This window comes from Stomoxys calcitrans, chromosome 5 (genome assembly GCF_963082655.1).
Source record: "Stomoxys calcitrans chromosome 5, idStoCalc2.1, whole genome shotgun sequence".
Lineage (NCBI taxonomy): Eukaryota > Metazoa > Arthropoda > Insecta > Diptera > Muscidae > Stomoxys > Stomoxys calcitrans.
This window is the reverse complement of record NC_081556.1, coordinates 133,767,434-133,786,711: the sequence shown is the minus strand read 5'-3', so window position 1 is coordinate 133,786,711 and position 19,278 is coordinate 133,767,434. Positions and strand designations below refer to the sequence as shown.

General features: G+C 35.6%; 1 protein-coding gene across 3 annotated transcripts in view; it reads left to right on the top strand.

The window, feature by feature from the left end:
• The window catches only part of LOC106084873 (protein windpipe), a 165,979-nt gene that overhangs the window by 53,636 nt on the left and 93,065 nt on the right, over positions 1-19,278 (top strand). For all 3 annotated transcript variants that reach the window (XM_059368652.1, XM_013248815.2, XM_059368653.1), the window contains exon 3: positions 15,188-15,264. The gene's annotated coding sequence lies outside the window, so the exon portion shown is untranslated. The remainder of the gene's footprint in view (positions 1-15,187; positions 15,265-19,278) is intronic.

The following is a 19,278-nucleotide window of genomic DNA, read 5'->3' as shown; positions in this document are numbered from 1 at the left end:
AAGCTGGGTGCTACCAACAAACTGAGTGTTATCCATAAACTGGGTGTTATCCATAAACTGGGTGCTACCCATAAGCTGGGTGCTACCCATAAGCTGGGTACTACCCATGAGCTGGGTAAGAACCAGTACTACCTAGTATTGTGTGAAATTAAAGAACTAAGGACAAATTATGCCTTTCTGAAACAAAAGCAGGTAGCAATAAAAATTGGACTTATACCACAATGGTGCCTTTAACAATTATCGCAGCAAGTGGGACATGACTCAAACAACTTGTTATGAATGTAGCAAATGTTTGCATCAGCAATGTTTTGCAAATGTTTGCATCAGCGTAAATAAATAGACACGAGGCAACATTATGATCTATGTCCTTTCAATAGACCTTATCTCGTAAAGGAATTATTAGATTCCTAAAAGGAACCTTAGATTCTTATAGGGAATCGCAGATTCATATAAGGAATCATAGTTTCCTACAAGAAATCCGAGATTCCTAGAAAGAATTCTGACTTCTTTAGGGAATTCCCGATTCCGGTTTTGAGTCCCAGATTCCTATAAGAAGTCCTGGATTTTTGTTAGGAATCCAAGATTCCTATAGGAAATACTTCTTTTCTGTTCTGGTTCTCTAAGGAATCACAGATTCCTCAAAGCAATCTCAGAATCTAAGGTTCCTTCAAAGAATCCCAGATTCCGCTAGAGAATCTCGCTAAGAAATCCCAGATTCCCTTTTGGAATTCCAGATTCCTTATGGAATGCTGGATTCCTCATGGAATGCTGGATTCTTCTAAAGAAACCCAGACTCCGAAAAGAAATCCCAGATAAGGAATCCCAGATTTCAATTAGGAATCCCAAATTCCTACGGATAATCTCAAAATTCTATGAATCTAAGGTTCCTCCAAAGAATCCCAGATTCCGCCAGAGAATATCATATTCCGCTAGATAATCCCAGATTACGTTAGAGAATTCCAGATGCCCTCAAGGAATCCCAGATTCCCTATAGGAATCCCAGATGCCCTTTAGGAATCCCAGATTCCCTATAGGAATCCCAGATTGCTCATGGAATGTTAGACTCTTCTATGGAATTCCTGACTCCAGATAAGGAGTCCCAGATTTCAATTAGGAATCCCAAATTCCTAGAGGCAATCTCAAAATTCTATGAAGATTCCTATTAGTGACCCCAGATTCCTATAGGCAATTTCAGATTTTTTTAGGATTTCCCAAACTTTGTTACGAAATCCCTTAAGGAATCCCAGATAATGATGAGATCCCTTAATAAATCCAATTGGCCTATGAGGAATCCAGAATTCCTCTAAGGAATCCCAGACTCCTTTAATGATTTCAGATTTTTCTAAGTAAACTCAGAATCCTATAAGGAATCAAAGGCTTCTAAAAGGAATCCGGATTCCTAAAAGAAATTCCAAATACCTATAACTAGTCCCAGATTCCTCTAAGGAATCTCTGATTTCATTAAGGAATCCCCGATTTCTAAAAAGAAACCCATGTTCCCAAAAGGAATCACATGTTCCTAAAAGGAATCACAGATTCCTAATCTCCATATTTCTATCGGGAATACCAAATTCCTAAATTCTTGTTCCCCTTTCCTAGATTTATACATGAAATTCCAGATTCCCAAAAGAGTATGATAAGGTCTGGTATTTTTTAAGAGGAGTGTAAGGTAAAGTTTTCGCCATGGACATCGTATTGGAGTATTGTGATTCCTCACATTTAAAATTTTATGCAAAAGTGTTTTAATTTTTTACTATTTTAAATAAATCATAAATTAATTCAATTATTTTTTATTCTTTTGCAGGTGAGTAAAAAAATTCCCTAATCAAATTTTGGTGAGTTTAACCCTTTAATTCCGAAAAAAAAAATTTGTTTTCGACCTTAATGTTTTTGTTTTTTGGAATTCCAAAAAAGTTAAAAGTTCAAGATTTAAAAATATTTTTCCAAAATTATATGAAATTTATTTATTTCAACTTCACCTAATTCGCATTTAAAAATCGTTGTTGTGTATACTAAAAAGGCAAGATTGATGTTTGCGGTTTCGTGGCTTTTGTTTAAGTTGCTGTCGATGATAATGTATATACGCTTTATTACATAACAGATAAACCTTGTGTAAGTTGTAATTACTTAAAACCGCGTTTTTATTATTGTTATTATAACTATGCGCCGAGTCATGTAAGTTTATTCAATTTTATATTTAAGCAAGGAAGACAATGTGATTGGATGTGTGTGTATAAAGTACTAAATTAGCACTTTGAACTTGCTCGACCTTACGTTGATCAAATGTGGTGGCTTCTTAAGAAAACAAACAAAACAGAAAATATAATATAATGTTTAACACAGAATAAAGGGGTCAGGGCTCAAGAAAACGCTTCTTTAAAAATTAAAATTTTAACAAAACTTTTTATAAAAAAAAACTTTAAAATTGAAATTTTGTGTACAAAAACAATGTTGACAAAATTTTCTATACAAATAAAGTTTTGACAAATTTTCTATAAAATTAAAATGTTGGTAAAATTTTCTGAAAAAATTAAAAAAAAAAAATTACAAACTTTTAAAAAAATTTCCATAAACAAATTTTTTCAAAGAATTAAAAAAATTGAAATATTTAAAAAAAAGATTAAATAACACTTTTCTATAAAAATTACATTTCGACAAAATTTTCTATAAAAATTACATTTCGACAAAATTTTCTATAAAAATTACATTTTGACAAAATTTTTTTTTTGCAAAAAAAAATTTTCTATCAAAATAAAATTTTGACAAAATTTTCTATAGAAATAAAATTTTGACAAAATTTTCCATAGAAATAAAATTTTCTATAGAAATAAAATTTTGACAAAATTTTCTATGGAAATAAAATTTTGACAAAATTTTCTATAGAAATAAAATTTTGACAAAATTTTCTATAGAAATAAAATTTTGACAAAATTTTCTATAGAAATAAAATTTTGACAAAATTTTCTATAGAAATAAAATTTGGACAAAATTTTCTATAGAAATAAAATTTGGACAAAATTTTCTATAGAAAAAAAATTTGGACAAAATTTTCTATAGAAATAAAATTTGGACAAAATTTTCTATAGAAATAAAATTTGGACAAAATTTTCTATAGAAATAAAATTTGGACAAAATTTTCTATAGAAATAAAATTTGGACAAAATTTTCTATAGAAATAAAATTTTGACAAAATTTTCTGTAGAAATAAAATTTTGACAAAATTTTCTATAGAAATAAAATTTTGACAAAATTTTCTATAGAAATAAAATTTTGACAAAATTTTCTATAGAAATAAAATTTTGACAAAATTTTCTATAGAAATAAAATTTTGACAAAATTTTCTATAGAAATAAAATTTTGACAAAATTTTCTATAGAAATAAAATTTTGACAAAATTTTCTATAGAAATAAAATTTTGACAAAATTTTCTATAGAAATAAAATTTTGACAAAATTTTCTATAGAAATAAAATTTTGACAAAATTTTCTATAGAAATAAAATTTTGACAAAATTTTCTATAGAAATAAAATTTCGACAAAATTTTCTATAGAAATAAAATTTTGACAACATTTTCTATAAAAATAAAATTTTGACAAAATCTTATATATAAAAATCAATTTGTGTTTGTTTGTATGTTTGTGTGGTCCTTGTAGACTCAGAAACGGCTGAACCGATTTTCTTGAAATATTCACAGATGGTGCATAATGATCCCTTGGTGAAAATAGGGTACTACAGTTTTTGATATCGGAGGGGGGGGGGGCGGACTCTTCCCCTTACCCTAATTTTCAGAAACGCCTGATCTTGGAGATGGGTGGTGCGATTTAAGCGAAATTTTGTGTGCTCTGATATAGTACCCTAAAAATAAAAATTTGGTATCCAAATTTCGGATGGGGTACCTAGGGGGACGCCTCACCCTAACCCCCAAACCGAACATGCATGCCGACTATGGATGTATGGGGCTCAAATGAAAGGTATTTGAGAGTTAACCACGAATCTAAAGTTAACATTCGAGACCAACTGTCTAGGAGACTTCCCACCCCCATAAAAACCCCCAAATAGGACGTATTTGCACGCCATGATAATTTGGGTCTTATAGAGAGTGGAGCTCGATATTGATAGTTTTAAGGGGCGCATACCCCAAACCGGAGATATTTGAAATGTATTTGAGATTAGAAAACAAATTTGATAACCAATTTTGGGACCATGTGTTGGGATGACGCCTGATCCCACAAACTCCCCTTAAACCAATGGTAATATGGGGTTTAAATAAATGGTATGGTTTATTAGAGTAGAGCACGATGCTGATATTATTTTCAGGGCTAAGTATCGGGGTGACAACCTCTCCTACGAAAATACCGCTAAATCGGACAATTTACCGATCATGGCAATATGTGACTCAAATGAAAGGCATTTGGGAGTAGAGCACGAAATTCATACCCCCTTTCAGGATCACCCCCTAATCCCTCCAACCACCACTCTAGGGGCCTTCCGACTCCCAAAATCCCCATGAGAATATCGGACTCAAATAAAATCTTTTAAGATTGGAGTACATCTAACATCCAAACTTAGATGGCCCTAAGCATTTATATTGTTATACTGTTAGTCAAGCGATATGCATAAACTCTTTTCGTAGCATGGTATTTGACTTTTAGCTCTTTAATTGTAAATAAATATTCAACTTATAAATATGTTCCATATAAAGTAAAAGAAGGCACAGCGGAGCGGAACCGGTTCAACCAGTTTTCTATAAAAATAAAATTTTGAAAAAAATTTTTATAACAATGAAATTTTGACAACTTTTTCTATAGACTCAAATTTTGATAACATTTTCTTTAAAAATAAAATTTTAACAAAATTTTCCTTAAAAAAAATATTTTAACAAAATTTTCTTTAAAAATAAAATTTTAACAAAATTTTCCTTAAAAATAAAATTTTAACAAAAATCTTTCGAGACGAGCTCAATGTTGGGAGATGCAAATGGAAAAGGAAAGCCAAAGATAGCAACAACCACCATGGGACGCGTTTCGTCTTTGGTTAGAAGACTTTTCAACCATATTAGGTGTGATGGCTTCAAGGGCCGTGTGTTGGTATGTTGTATTTGAATCGTATTAATAGCGTAAAAGCATCTATGACACAATTACCATATAAACCAAGCTCAACAACCCTGTTTTTATTAGCTGTACTTTAATTTTAATGATCTTCGTCATTACAGACAAAAACTTGAAAAATTAAAAATTCGGCAGAGCCCGGCCAGGATTTGAACCTTGGCACACGGAGCACCAGCGAGAGCCATTGCCGTTGTCTTAGCTTTCGAAGCCATCAATACAACTTCCAACAAATGCACAAAGTCATGTGTAGTACGGAAGAAGTGTAATTTGTCACCGAAAGAATGTCTGTCATTACACAAAAATACATGCATTGGGAAAAGTACAGCTAATAGACAGGGTTGTCGAGTGTGATTAATGTGGTAATTGTATCATAGATGCGTTTTCGCTACTAATACGATTCAAATACAACATGCCAACGCACGGTCCTTGAATCCATCACACCTAATGTGGTTGAAAAGTCTTCTAACCAATGACAAAACGCGTCCCATAGCGGTTGGTGTGTGTTGCTATCTTTGGCTTTCCTTTTCCATTTGCATCTCCGATCATTGAGCTCGTCTCGAGAGAGAAACAAACAAAAATTGTAAAATTTTAATGATCTTCGCCCTAACAGGTAAAAAACTTGAAAAAACTTTTCTTTAAAATACAATTTTAACAATATATGCTATAAAACAAGTAAAAGCGTGCTAAGTTCGGCCGGGCCGAATCTTATATACCCTCCACCATGGATCGCATTTGTCGAGTTCTTTTCCCGGCATCTCTTCTAAGGCAAAAAAGGATATAAGAAAAGAGTTGCTCTGCTATTAAAACGATATCAAGATATGGTCCGGTTCGGACCACAATTAGATTATATGTTGGAGACCTGTGTAAAATTTCAGCCAATTCGTATAAGAATTGCGCCCATTGGGGCTCATGAAGTAAAATAGAGAGAACGATTTATATGGGATCTGTATCGGGATATAGACCGATTCAGAAAATAATAAACACGTTTGTTGATGGTCATGAGAGGATCCGTCGTACAAAATTTCAGGCAAATCGGATAATAATTGCGACCTCTAGGGGTCAAGAAGTCAAGATCCCAGATCGGTTTATATGACAGCTATATCAGGTTATGAACCGATTTGAACCTTATTTGACACAGTTGTTGAAAATAAAATACGTCATGCAAAATTTCAGCCAAATCGGATAGGAATTGCGCCCTCTAAAAGCTCAAGAAGTCAAATCCCCAGATCTGTTTATATGACAGCTATATCAGGTTATGGACCGATTTCAACCATACTTGGCACAGTTGTTGGATATCATAACAAAACACGTCGTGCGAAATTCCATTCCATTCGGATAAGAATTGCGCCCTCTAGAGGCTCAAGAAGTCAAGACCCAAGATCGGTTTATATGGCAGCTATATCAGGTTATGGGCCCATTTAAACCATACTTGGCACAGTTGTTGGGTATCATAACAAAACACGTCGTGCGAAATTCCATTCCAATCGGATAAGAATTGCGCCCTCTAGAGGCTCAAGAAGTCAAGACCCAAGATCGGTTTATATGGCAGCTATATCAGGTTATGAACCGATTTAAACCATACTTGGCGGGGTTGTTGGATATCATAACAAAACACGTCGTGCAAAATTTCATTCCAATCGGATAAGAATTGCGCACTCTAGAGGCTCAAGAAATCAAAACCCAAGATCGGTTTATATGGCAGCTATTCCAAAACATGGACCGATATGGCCCATTTACAATACCAACCGACCTACACTAATAAGAAGTATTTGTGCAAAATTTCAAGCGGCTAGCTTTACTCCTTCGGAAGTTAGCGTGCTTTCGACAGACAGACGGACGGACGGACAGACGGACGGACATGGCTAGATCGACATAAAATGTCACGACGATCAAGAATATATATACTTTATGGGGTCTCAGACGAATATTTCGAATAGTTACAAACAGAATGACGAAATTAGTATACCCCCCATCTTATGGTGGAGGGTATAAAAAAGACTGTGATATAGTGAAATTGATTTTCACGGAACTGTAGTAACCATGTTAAGTTTTAAAAGCAATTTTCCTATTACCTTAAATAGTTTACAAAATTTGCGACGAAAACTTTATTAACATTCTCATGAATGCAATTTTCTCCCAAATAATCACATCACATCCCTATATCGAGTGATTAACTTGTCACTAAACTAAATATTTAATTAAATGTTTGTGTAAATAAAATTACGAGTATTTTGTTTGAAGATAATCATTGTTGATACAAGCACTGCTCTACACTGTCATCAGATTGCAAGTGCCCTTCGTGGGGACGGACAATTAGAAGATTAACAGGCAAAAACTTGGACCCCGTGACTGGCACACATTTGTACTCACTTGGCCAGAGACAAGTGTGACAATGATATTTAACAGTCAACCGCTTCCCCTGGGGATAAATGTGAATTAAAGTGTGGGTAAAGCGTTAAAGGTTGATCGTGTTTCCAGTTTTTGCCAAAGCGGCTAATAAAGCGGCCTTAGTGACGTTTCAATCCGGTCTATAACAGTCATCCATAACAACCCGATGACGTACAACTGTCCGGTGTTGCGTGTGCTAATACCATCAAAGTATTAATGAAATTCATACGAGAAGAAAATGAATCAAACATTTTAGCCCCGGCAGTTTAATGTATTCACCCATGGCGGGGGGTTGCTAGAATGCATTAATAATTTATTTGTATTTCTATGAAATGTTTGTGCGATTTTACTTTAAAAGAAAGTTTGTGTTATATAAAATAAAATGAAGTTAAAAAAATATCGCAATGGAAAATTTAAAAAAAAAATAGTTTAAAAAAAAAAATTGAAAATTTTGTTTATATAACAAAATTTTGTGGCATGTGCCAAATCTCTAGATGGGCGGTTTTGAAATACCCACATTCAGACGAACATATCTAAGCGAAACAGAAAGTTATTCGCAGTCTATGCATTTGCTTTCAATGGGTCTGTGTCTCTTTCTTCTGACTGTTACATACAAATGCACTAAGTTTTAGTACCCTGTACCTCGGTAGTGGTGTAGGGGTCAATAATGCAAGAAAATTATATTTTACTTATTGGTGAAAATGTGTTTGTATTTCCTGCCTATAATTGGTGAAAATCTTGCTCACCTTTTGATGGAGGTTTCGTCATTGTTTGTTTAGGAACTCGTGAAATGCATTAAATGTACGAGTATATTTTATTTGATTTATTTTTAGCCTATTATAGACATAGGCATTGCATGTGCATATGTACAGTGGCGAGCAAAAATATTAAATCAAAAAATTCAACATTCTTTAGCAATGAATTGAAGTAAAAATAAACATAAAACAGGCAACAACCCATTAACTGCTAATGGGTGGAAAAATTGTCTTAGAAAGATTCTATCTTGATTTACAAAAGAGGCATTCCAATGCCAATTTGATTGGAATAAGCAGGACAATAAACATAGTTAAATATTTTAATACCCAACACCGAAGGATGGAGGTATATTCAACACATCGACACATATATTCTTGATCGTCGTAAAAATCTAAGACGATCTAGACATATCCGTCCGTCTGTTGGTTTAAATCACGTCATAGTCTTTAAAAATAGAGATATAAAGCTGAAACTTTGCACAGATTTTTGTCTATAAGCAGGTTAAGTTCGAAAATGGGCTAAATCGGACTATATCTTGTTATAGCCCCATATAGACCGATCCGTCGATTTAGGGTCTTAGGCCCATAAAAGCCACATTTATTATCCGATTTTGTTGAAATTTGGGTCAGTGAGTTGTGTTAGGCCACTCGACATCCTTTATTGTTTCGGCCCGATCGGTACGGATTTGAATATAGCTGTCATATAGACCGATCTCTCGATTTAAGGTCTTGGGAGCATATATTGTTCGATTTTGCCAAAATTTGGAACAGTGAGTTGTGTTAGGCCTTTCGACAATCTTCTTCAATTTCGCCCAGATCGGTGCAGATTTGGATATAGTTACCAAATAGACCGTTCTCTCGATTTAAGGTCTTGGGCCCATAACAGGCGGATTTATTGTACGATTTCGACGAAATTTGGGACAGTGAGTTTTGTAAAGTCCCTAAACATCTTTCTGCAGTTAAGCTCAGATCGGTCCAGACTTAGATATAGCTGGCATATAGACTGATCTCTCGATTTAAAGTTTTGGGGCCATAAAGGGCGCACTTATTGTCCGATTTCGCCGAAATTTGGGACAGTGAGTTAAATTAAGTTACTCGAAATACTCCTCAATATGGCACATATCGGTTCAGATTTGGATATAGCTGCCATATAGATCGATCTCTCGATTTAAGGTCTTGGGCCCATAAAAGGCGCATATATTGTCCGATTTTGCCAAAATTTGGAACAGTGAGTTGTGTTAGGGCCTTCGACATCCTTCTTCAATTTGGTCCAGATCGGTCCGAATTTGAATATAGCTGCCATACAGACGAATCTCTCGATTTAAGGTTTAAGGCCTATAAAAGACGCATATATTGGGTTGCCCAAAAAGTAATTGCGGATTTTTCATATAGTCGGCGTTGACAAATTTTTTCACAGCTTGTGACTCTGTAATTGCATTCTTTCTTCTGTCAGTTATCAGCTGTTACTTTTAGCTTGCTTTAGAAAAAAAGTGTAAAAAAATATATTTAATTAAAGTTCATTCTAAGTTTTATAAAAAATGCATTTACTTTCTTTTAAAAAATCCGCAATTACTTTTTGGGCAACCCAATATAATCAGGTTTCGTCGAAATTCGGGACAGTGAGTTGTGTTAAGCCCTTCGACATCCTTCTTCAATTTGGCCCAGATTGGTTCTAATTTGGATATAGCTGCCATATAGACCTATCTCTCAAAGTAAATCTTTGGGCCTATAAAAGACGCATTTATAATCCGATTTCGCTGAAATTTGACATAGTCTTTTCGACATCCGAGTCGTATATTGTTCAAAGCGTTCTTTATTTGGATATAGCTACCAAAAAGACCAACATTTTTTTCTACAAAATGACTGGTACTTGTTAGACCACGCAATGTCCGTGCCGAATTTGGTCCAAATCGGACCATATTTCGATATAGCAGCTAATTTTATTTTTACTCCAACTTTAATGAAATGTGGAGCAAAGTTTTCTCACAAACCCCTCGAAATCCAATTGGTCCATATCGGAACTATATTTGGATATAGTTGCCTTATATACCGATATCCCAACTTGGGTGTCTTAAAAGGGTCATTTATTACACTATTTCGCTTTAATTTGACACAGAGGATTGTGTGTATCTTCGAAATCTTAACTCCGTATGATCCCGATCGGACGTTTTCGGATATACCTGCCATATAAACCGAACTGCCAATTTAAGGTCTATGGTTCATAAAAGGCACATTTATTACTTAGTACCCATTATTGCTGAAACTTGGCCCTATGAGTTATGTTAGGCCCTTTAACATACGATTTTGTGTATGGGGTCCATAAATTTGGATTTTATAACCCATTTCGCAGAAATTTAACACAGTGAGTAGAGTTTAGACCACTAGACGCCTAATCTAGATCGGGCCTAATTTGGATATAAGTAGCTGACATATATACCAACCTTTCAATATATTGCCTTGGCTAGATAAAATGCACACTTATTACCCGATTACCATGAAATGAAACGGAGGCCCACTTATCATTGAGCTTAAACTTGAATCGGACAGCACTAATTGATCTGTGAGAAGTTTGCCCCTGTTCCTTAGAGGTATGTTCATGGGCAAAATTTGTCATTTTTACCATGAAACTCGGAAAGTGTATTGGTTTGGACCCTCAACATTTTACACAACAATGTGCAATTATATGTGTGTAGCATGTGTAGGCATTTAGGGAATATGATGGTCGTTGGACCATTTCCTATACCATTGCCCGGCTTTCGCGGTTAAAACACACAGGTACTTAGGTGGGATCACAATACCAGACATGAACCAACTTAGGGGAGTGGTATGGAAAGCAATTTAGGATTTTGTAAGTAGCACGGAATTCCAAACTTAAAATTTTCTTTTCCGAGGTTACCTTTTATACCCTCTACCATCGCTTGTAAATGGGCCATATCGGTAAATGCTTTTAAAAAATATGCCATATAAACCGACCTTGGATCTTGACTTCTTGAGCCACTAGATGGCGCAATTCTTATCTGACTTAACTGAAATTTTGCATGAGATGTTCTTTTTACGATTTTTAACAACTGTGCTAAGTATGGTTGAAATCGGTCCATGTTTTGATATAGCTGCCAAATAAACCGATCTTGGGTCTTTACTTCTTTTGCCACTAGAGGGCGCAATTTTTATCCGATATGACTGAAATTTTGCATGACGTCTTTGGCAGAGATGGCCTGTCAGAAACAGTGACGTATATGACATACATTTCCGATATATATTACATACGTCGAAAACGTCGTAAACCTAGCCAAAAAACTGGGTTTCTGACAGAAAAAAAAAAATTCGAACGAAAATATGTCGAATTTTTGATCTGATTAACTAAAAATTTTGGCATAAGTATTAACACTCCATGTACCGTTTCACTTGACACTTCCTCAGATGTCATGCATTTTTAACATATGTCGTTTACAACAGCTTTCAAAAAGCAAATTAAAACGGGAGAAGCAAATAATTTTGCAAAAGGATACAAAATAATTGCAATTTCTAAATATAATTGATGAAAACTAATAATTTATTGATTTTTTGCTTCACAAAAAAATCCTTAAACGTTACTTTATAAATTGACTTGAAATTTGCGTATATTTCCAATTTATTGTGTGAAAAATGTAAATGCAAAAATTAAAAAAAAAAAAACTTAATATTTCTTTTATTGCGAAATTTTTTTACATATAATCTCTTCTATATACAACAAATAAGTGACAATAATATTTGTTAAAAATCAAACTTTTACACTGAGTTATTAAGAATACGACGTTTTCGACTTTTACAACTTTTTGACAGTCGGAAACCTAAAAAATCGTCTTACGGACCATCTCTGGTCTTTGGTATGGCTTCCAATAACTGTGCTGAGCATGGTTCAAATCGGTCCATAACCTGATATCGCTGCCATATGTACCGATCTTGAATCTTGATTTCTTGATTCTCTAAAGGGCGCAATTCTTATCCGATTTAGCTAACATTTAGCATGAGGTGTTTTGTTATGACTTCCAACAACTGTGCCTAATATTAAATCGGTCCATAACCTGATATAGCCGTCATCTCTTGACTTGACTTTATAGCCTCTAGGCGATAATTTCGCCGTCTAGAGGCTAAAATGTCAAGATCCCAGATCGGTTTATATGATGGCTATATCAGGTTATGGACCGATTAATTATTTGGCACCGATTTGGCTGACATTTTGTACAAAGGCTTCTCTCATGACTTTCAACATGCGTGTTTAATATGTTCTGAATCGATCTATACATTATGGTCTGAATAGATCTTGAATCTTGACTTCTTGATCCTCTAGAGGGCGCAATTCTTATCCGATTTAGCTGACATTTTGCACGACGTGTTTTGTTATGATTTCCAACAGCTGCGCCAAATATGGTTTAAATCGGTCCATAAACTGGTATAGCTGCCATATAAACCGATCTGGGATCATGACTTCTTGAGCCTCTAGAGGGCACAATTGTTATCCGATTTGGCTGAAATTTTGTACAACGGCTTCTCTCATGACTTTCCACATACTTGTCAAATATAGTCTGAATGGGTCTATAGCCTTATATATTGGGTTGCCCAAATAGTAATTGCGGATTTTTTAAAAGAAAGTAAATGCATTTTTAATAAAACTTAGAATGAACTTTAATCAAATATACTTTTTTTTAAACTTTTTTCTGAAGCAAGCTAAAAGTAACAGCTGATAACTGACAGAAGAAAGAATGCAATTCAGAGTCACAAGCTGTGAAAAAATTTGTCAACGCCAACTATATGAAAAATCCGCAATTACTTTTTGGGCAACCCAATAGCTCCCATCTCCCTATTTTACTTTTTGAGCCCCTAAAGGGCACAATTCAGATTTTTTTCTTTTATCCTTTGTTTTGCCAAAGAAGAGTTACCGGGAAAAGAACTCGACAAATGCGATCTATGGTGGAGGGTTTATAAGATACGGCCCGTCCGAACTTAGCACGCTTTTACTTGTTATTTTTTAGAGCGCACAACAAGCCGATTACGGGCTTAGGTGTATGTCCCTAGTGGCACCCTCTTTTCAACCTTACCCCACAAAAGACGAATTTTTCCAAAAATGTCCACAAATGGTATTGGGCATCCAATGCTCGTCCGAGCCGCGTTTTAACTCGTTTTTCAAAATTTTTTTATAAAGAAAATTTCTTTAAAAATAGGAAAAATTTTTTGTTTTCATATAAAACTTTTGTTTATCAGACTTTTGGATAGTTGGTTATCCCATTTTATTATAATTTTCGTGGTGAGTAATTTTTGTGCCCCCCACTGTATGCCTATAAACAATGCCTAAAGAGAATGCTGTTCATGTTTATTGCTGACTTTTATTGTCTATTATTATTTTTATAAGTTACACCTCATCAATTTTTCAATGAATTTTTTGTTTTCTATTTGGTTTAAGGCTGTTGTTTGTTTGACTTGATTTCATTTTCTTTGTATTTCGAAAAACATTCATCATGAGTTTGCACTTTTAATGATGGATGATTAGCAAAAACAAAAAGAAACATATTTTTTATCGTTTGTATGTCTGTATGTCTTAGGGGAAGTTAATTTTTGGCATTGTAGACCATGGCCCATGGGTCAAATTATTTGTAGAAAATTTAAACTTAAACTATTTCACCATTGGAGGTAATTCATAACATCATAGGTTTATAGTCAAATTTAAGCTTATGACGTCATCTGATAAGTTGATATACTCTCTAATGGTGATCTAGCTTTAATGTGATGTTCGTCTCTTGTTTGTTGAGTTTCTGGCCACTAGGATAAGGTTCAAAATATTAATAATGCAAATTTTGCCCATGAACCATTAAGGAACTGTGGCAAACTTCTCACATATCAATGAGTGCAGTCCGATTCAAGTTTAAGCTCAATGATAAGGGGCCTCCTTTTTATAGACGAGTTCGAACGGCGTACCGCAGTGCGACACCTCTATGGAGAGATGTTTTACATGGCATAGTACCTCACAAATGTTGCCAGCAAAAAGAGGGGAAAACCACCGCTGAAAATTTTTACTTATGGTCTCACCAGAATTCGAACCCAGGCGTTCATTCAGTGTCATAGGCGGACATGCAAACCTCTGCGCTACGAAGGCCTCCAAATATATACAAATATTGGGTTGCCCATAAAGTAATTGCGGATTTTTCATATAGTCGGTGTTGACAAATTTTTTCACAGCTTGTGACTCTGTAATTGCATTCTTTCTTCTGTCAGTCATCAGCTGTTACTTTTAGCTTGCTTTAGAAAAAAAGTGTAAAAAAGCATATTTGATTAAAGGTCATTCTAAGTTTTATTAAAAATACATTTATATTCTTTTAAAAAAATCCGCAGTTACTTTTTGGGCAACCCAATAATATATACATACAATATATTCGTCTCAACATTCGACATTATCAGTTGCTCTGCGACCACATATGAATCTAGCCAACTTTTTCATTGGTTAAGCATTCTTTGCATATTTTCCCATGAACATTCCTTTAAGGAACAGGGGATACTTTTCTCATATCAGTGGCCTTTCGCACTCCTTTTTTATGCCGAGTGCGAAAGGCGTGCCACACCACTTGTAAAAGAAGTTAAACATGGCTGGATACCTTACAGAGAGGATAACCGCAGCTGAACATTTAGTTCTGATGTCCAAGCCGTGATTTGAACCTAGGCGTTCAGCCTAGGTTAGCTGACATGCCAACCTCTGCGCCACGGTTAGCATATCCGCTAAAAAAGTTGTATCTCTTCAAATATTTTTCTAGGGCAATTGCATTACCTGAACTTCCACTTGGAAACAACTTTCAACATTTTCTTTTGAGTTACTACAACACACATATAATTCTCTATGCAAATAGTATTTATCTCAAATTGTTAACTTATTTATTTGTTTTTCTCTTTTTTATCGTTTATTTGCAGTTTTTATCAAAACAAATACAAAAAGCCGGATACTTTCATTTCAAAGCAAAGTCGGAGAGTTTGATGTCTTTTAAAAGGTAATTAAAAAATCCCAATGATAACAATGAGCGAGCACAAAGAAAAAAATCCCCTTTCAAAGTCAAGTGTAATATGTGATAAAAAAAAAGAAAATCAAGCCTCCCAAACAAAACTCCCCATGACCAGCCTAAATTCAATCACGAGTTTGACTTGTAGTTATTAACTCTTTAAACATTTAAACAATCTCGTCATTGTTGCTGTTTTTTTTTCGTTCTTGCACATCAGTGATGATGTGTCGAAAAACCAAATCTCCTGAGCTAGCCAAAAAACACGTCATTTCAAATACAAGACTAACGTCTACATTTTAGCTCAGATGATTAAGCAAAAAACGCACATGCAAAAAGAAAAACAAAAAAACACACACGAACTTAAAACCAGTCTATCGTCGTTTAGGCAGACATTTTGACCATCATCAAGTCCACCAACTCCGCCACCACATTTTATTTCCATAACTGGAAGATGTGATGGCGATCAATTGCCATCGATTGAACGAGCCCGTCAATTTTATTGCAGTACTTAAAAACCAAACAATTTGCACAGTGGGGGGAAATGGAGGAAACACATGGAAAGTTCATAAACAGTGAAATTAAAAAAAAAAAAAAAAAATTGAAAATTGAATTTTTTTATGCCCACTGCCATAGAATGAGGGGTAGACGAAACTAATCATTACGCTCACAACACCTCGTTGTACTGATATGCAACCCTAGTCGTATATGGTACATGATATTTTAATCCCCTTGACATTTTAAATCGATCTAGTCGTGTCTGTTCGTCTGCTAGTCCGCCTTTGAACTCGTATGTCTGACTATCCTTTAGTCCATTTGTCGAATTCCTGATAGTAGAAGGAATGGCGGCCACCGTAGCGCAGAGGTTAGCATATCCGCCTATGACGTAAAAAGCCTGGGTTCGAATTCCATCAGAACAAAAAAAATGATCTGCGGTGATTTTCTCTTCTTAATGCTGGCAACATTTGTGAGATACTTTGCCATGTAAAACATCTTTCTAAAGAGGAGTCGCATTGCGACACGCCGTTCGAACTCGGCTATAAAAAGGAGGCCCCTTATCATTGAGCTTGAACTTGAATCGGACTGTGCTCATTGATATGTGAGCAGTTTGCCCCAGTTCCATAGTGGAATTTTCATGAGCACAATTTGCATTTTTTGGCAAGGAATGGTGAATGGGTCATACTGATTTAGATTTTGACGAGTTCCTATATAACTTGGTCCTTCAAATTGACTTCCTGAGCCGCTGGACGCCTTCTAGCACCCACACCAACTCACGCTCAGAATGGTTCGTAAGTAGAAATAGTCTCCATATACCACGATTTTTGTTATACCTTCCACCATAGGATGGAGGTATACTAAATAATTTCGTCATTCCGTTTGTAACACATCGAAATATTGATGTGAGACCCAACAAAATATATATTGAGTTGCCCAAAAAGTAATTGCGGATTTTTTAAAAGAAAGTAAATGCATTTTTAATAAAACTAAGAATGAACTTTAATCAAATATACTTTTTTTACACTTTTTTTCTAAAGCAAGCTAAAAGTAACAGCTGATAACTAACAGAAGAAAGAATGCAATTACAGAGTCACAAGCTGTGAAAAAATTGGTCAACGCCGACTATATGAAAAATCCGCAATTACTTTTTGGGCAACCCAATATATTCTTGACATTCTTAGTCGATTTTGCCATGTCCGTCCGTCCGCCCGCCCATCTCTCTGTCTATCGAAAAAACGTTAACTTTTGAAGGAGTAGAGCTAGCTGCTTGAAATTTGGCATAAACACGTCTTGTAAGTGCAGGTCGTTGGGATTGTAAATGGGCCAAATCGGTACATGTTTTGGTATAGCTGCCATATAAGCCGATATCGGATCTTGACTTCTTGAGCCTCTAGAGGGCGCAATTCTTATCCGATTTGGCTGAAATTTCGCACCAAGTGTTTTATTTTGAAGTTCAACAACTGCGCCAAGTATGGTCGAAATCGGTTTATAACTTGATGTAGCGGATCGTGGCTTCTTGAGCCGCTAGAGGGCGCAATTATTATCCGATTTAGGTTAAATTTTTGGTTTTTGACAATCAACATCTATAGCAAGTATGATCCAAATCAGTTCATAACCTGATAAAGCTCCCATACAAACCGATTTCGGATCTTGATTTCTTGAGCCTCTCGAGGACGCAATTCTGCAATTTGGTTGAAAATTTGTACCAAACCACTTTGGTTTACATCAACAACTCTGCCAAGTATGGTCTAAATCGGTTCATAAACTGTTATAGCTCCCATATAAACCCATCTCGGATCTTGGCTTCTTGAGCCGCCAGAGGGCGCTATAATTAACCGGTTTGGCTGAAATACGACACGAAGTGTTTTGGTTTGACCATCAACAACTGTGCCAAGCATGGCCCAAATCGGTTCATAACCTGATATAGCTCCCATACAAACCGATTTCGGATCTTGAAGTCTTGAGCCGATAGAGGGCATTATTATTACTCGATTTGGCTGAAATTTTGCACCAAGCGTTGACTTCCAACAACTCTGCCATATATGGTCTAAATCGGTTTAGAACCTGATATATTTCCCATATAAACCCATCTCGGATTTCGGCTTCTTGAGCCGCTAGAGGGCGCTATAATTAACCGGTTTGGCTGAAATACGGCACGAAGTGTTTTGGTTTGACCATCAACAACTGTGCCAAGCATGGCCCAAATCGGTTCATAACCTGATATAGCTCCAATACAAACCGATTTCGAATATTGATTTCTTGAGCCTCTTGAGGACGCAATTCTTATCCGATATGGCTGAAATATTTCCCGAATTGTTTTGGTATGACCATCAACAGCTGTGCCAAGGGTCAAATTTGTTCATAACATGATATAGCTCCCATGTAAACCGATTTCGGATCTTGATTTCTTGAGCCGATAGAGGGCGCAATTATTATCCGATTAGGCTGACATTATGCACGATGTGTTTCGGTTTGACCATCAACAACTATGCCAAGCACGGTTCAAATCGGTTCACAACCTGATATAGCTCCCTCGTCAATTTGGCCCAGATCAGTCTACATTTGGATAAAGCTGCCATATAGACCGATCTCACGATTTATGGTTTTGGACCCATTAAAGGCGCTTTTATTGTCCGATGTCGCCGAAATTTGGGACAGTGAGTTGTGTAAGGCCTGTCGACATCCTTCTTCAATTTGGCTTAGATCGGTCCAGATTTGGATATAGCTGCCATAAAGGCATATATCTCGATTTAAGGTTTTGGGCCCATAAAGGGCGCATTTATTGTCCGATGTCGTCGAAATTCGGGACAGTGAGTTTTGTTAGGCCCTTCGACATCCCTCGTCAATTTGGCCCACATCGTCTATATTTGGATATAGCTGCCATATAGACCGATCTCTCGATTTATGGTTTTGGACCTATAAAAGGCGCTTTTATTGTCCGATGTCGCCGAAATTTGAGTCAGTGAGTTGTGTTAGGCTCTTCGACATATTTCTGCAAATTGACCCAGATCAATTCAGATTTGGATATAGCTGCCATATAGACCGATCTCTCGATTTAAAGTCTTGGCCCCCTAATAGTCGCATTTATAATTCGATTTCGCCGAAATTTGACACAGTGACTTATGTAAGGCTTTTCGACATCCGTGTCGTATATTGTTCAGATCGGTCTATATTTGGATATAGCTATCAAAAAAAAACCATATTTTGTTCCACAAAATTTAACAATGACTTGTGCTTATTAGACCACTCAATGTCCGCCTCGAATATGGTCCAAATCGGACCATATTTCGATAAAACTGCAAATGGGGGCATAAATTATGAATTTTTCTCCGGATTATGATGAATGGCTGTTAGCGTATATATCCGAGGTGGTGGGTATCCAAAGTTCGGTCCGGCCAAACTTGACGCCTACTTATTTCTTTTTATTTTATTTTATTTTTTTTTTTTGATTTATTTTTTCTTAGTCTCCCACTGTGAATCTGTGAACCTATGTTATTGCTTGGTCATTCA